This window comes from Jaculus jaculus, chromosome 1, assembly GCF_020740685.1.
Source record: "Jaculus jaculus isolate mJacJac1 chromosome 1, mJacJac1.mat.Y.cur, whole genome shotgun sequence".
NCBI lineage: Eukaryota > Metazoa > Chordata > Mammalia > Rodentia > Dipodidae > Jaculus > Jaculus jaculus.
The window spans coordinates 295,608,345-295,611,121 of record NC_059102.1 but is presented as its reverse complement, the minus strand read 5'-3'; the positions used below and the strand labels follow the sequence as shown (position 1 = coordinate 295,611,121).

The window sequence follows — 2,777 nt, the reverse complement described above, 5'->3', positions numbered from 1 at the left end:
CATTTGGCATGCCCATTTTCTCTCTCCATCAGCCTCTTTCTCTGTCTCCAATAAATAAATAAATAATATATTTTAAAAACAACAAACTTAAAACCAGATTTGGAGAAAGGGCTTAGCAGTTAAGGTGCTTGCCTATGAATTCTAAGGACCCAAGTTCAATTCCCCAAAACCCATGTAAGCCATGTACAGTTTATTTGCAGTGGCTATAGGCCCTGGTGCACCCATTCACCCCCACCACGACCACACACACACTGTCATAAACAAATAAAACTTGAAAAACTTAATAAAACTAGATCCCTGTCTTTCATCCTGTGCAAAAACTTGATTCAAAGTGAGTCTCAAAAAAAAAAACTGTTGAGGAAACCGGGCGTGGTGGTGGCGCACGCCTTTAATTCCAGCATTCTGGGAGGCAGAGGTAGGACTGCCATGAGTTCAAGGGCTGAGACTCCATAGTGAATTCCAGGTCAGCCTGGGCTAGAGTGAGACCCTACCTCGAAGAAAAAAAAAACAAAACACCTGTTGAGGAAGCCGGGCCTGGTGGCGCACACCTTCAATTCCAGCACTCAGGAAGCAGAGGTGGGAGGATCACTGTGAGTTCGAGGCCACCCTGAGGCTACATAGTAAATTCCAGGTCAGCCTGGGCCAGAGGGAGACCCTACCTCAGGAAAAAAAAAAAGAAAAACACTATTGAGGGGAAAACGCCAAAGGGCCGATGATACAGGTGCAGCGGGAGGGAAGACCCCGGACCCTGGTCCTCGGAGGTCTCGGTGGCATTTCCACTGGTGGTGGTGGGCATGAGCGTGGTCGGGGCATGCGCCGGGGGGTGGGGGGCAATGAGACTCCTGGAGGCAAAGCCCAAGACAAGGAGTGGATCCCGTCACCAAGCTGGCCGCCTGCTCAAGGACATGAGGACCACGTCCCTGCAGGAGATCTATCCGCCCTCCCTGCGCATCCAGGAGTCTGAGATTACTGACTTCTTGGGCGCGTCCCTTGAGGACGAGGTTGGAAGATTGTGCCCGTGCAGACGCAGACTTGCGCCTGCCAGTGGACCAGGTTCAAGGCTTTTGTTGCCATTGGGGACCACAACGGTCATGTCGGCCTGGGTGTTAAGTGCTCCAAGGAGGGAGCCACTGCCATCCGAGGGGCCATCACCTTGGCCAAGCTCTCCATTGTGCCTGTCGGGGTAGGCTGCTGGGGGAACAAGATGGGCAAGCCCCACACCGTCCCCTGTGAGGTGACAGGCCGCTGTGGCTCCATGCTGGTGCGCCTTATCCCTGCCCCCAGGGGCACTGGCACTGTCTCTGCCCCTGTGCCCAAGAAGCTGCTGCTGATGGCTGGTGTTGATGACAGTGACGCTTCAGCCAGGGGCTCACTGCCACCCTGGGCAACTTTGCTAAGGCCACTTTTAATGTCAGCTCTAAAGCCCAACCTCTGGAAAGAGACAGTGTTCACCAAGTCTCCCTACCAGGAATCCACGGACCATCTTGGGAAAACTCACACCAGAATCTCAGTGCAGAGGACCCAGGCTCCAACTGTGGCTACCACATAGGGATTTTACACAGAAAAAATAGAAGTGGATTAAATCTGTTAAAAAAAAATATTGAAACTACTAGAAAAAAATAGGGAAACACTTCAAGGTATAAGCATAAACAAGATTTTCTGAACAGAGCCACGAGAGCTCAGAAAAGAGTGGTGGGAACTGGCACGTGGGTTTGCATCAAATTACAAAACTTCTGCCAAAAAAGGAAACCATCGACCAAGTGCAGAGACGAGCTGCAGAATGGGAGAAAAATCTCTGACAGCTGTATCTGACAGAGGATAAACATCCAGAGTATATAAATAACTCAAAAAAAATTAAACACCAAAAGAACAAGCAGTCCAATCAATAAATGGACAAATGAATTAAACAGATGCTTTTCAAAGGAAACACAAATGGCCAATAAACACATGAAAAAAAAAATGCTCATCCTCTTAACCATCGGGGAAATGCAAGTCAAAATCGCTCCAGTCAGAATGGCTCCGGCCAAGAGACAAAAACAATATATGCAGGCAATGATGGAGCAGCAGGAAAGGGACACTTCTAAGTGGTGAGGACAAAAATTAGTGTAGCTGGGCTGGAGAGATGGCTTAGCGGTTAAGCGCTTGCCTGTGAAGCCTAAGAACCCTGGTTCGAGGCTCGGTTCCCCAGGTCCCATGTTAGCCAGATGCACAAGGGGGCGCACGCGTCTGGAGTTCATTTGCAGAGGCTGGAGGCCCTGGCGCGCCCATTCTCTCTCTCTCCCTCTATGTGTCTCTCTCTGTGTCTGTCGCTCTCAAATAAATAAATAAAAAAAAAATAGTGTAGCTAATTTATCAGTATGGATAAAATAGTTCCCCTCCCCCCACAAAAAAACCCTAAAAGTGGATGATCTAGTTATAAACTACTACTGGTATGCAGTCATTATGTAACCTTATGCCTACGTAACCCATGCTTACCAAGGCACTCTTCACAAGAGACAAGTAATGGAATCAGTCAGTCAAGGTGCCCATCAGCAGACGAATGGATAAAGAGAGTGCAGTATATATACATAATGTAGTCATACTGGGCCACAAAGAAAAACAAAATCATGTTGTGTGAAGAATGGATGGAATGGGAGATCACTGATAAGCAAAACAAGCCAGAATCGGGAGGTGGGGTAATAAGACAGGGTATGAGGGGAGTGACCATGATTCAAGTATGATATATGCATATGTGAAAATATCACAATGAAGCCTATTATTTTGTACAGCTAATCTTT

General features: G+C 47.9%; 1 pseudogene; it reads left to right on the top strand.

Moving 5' to 3' along the window:
• Positions 1-712: 712 nt before the first annotated feature.
• LOC123458700 lies at positions 713-1,549 on the top strand (annotated as a pseudogene).
• The last annotated feature ends 1,228 nt before the right edge of the window (positions 1,550-2,777 follow it).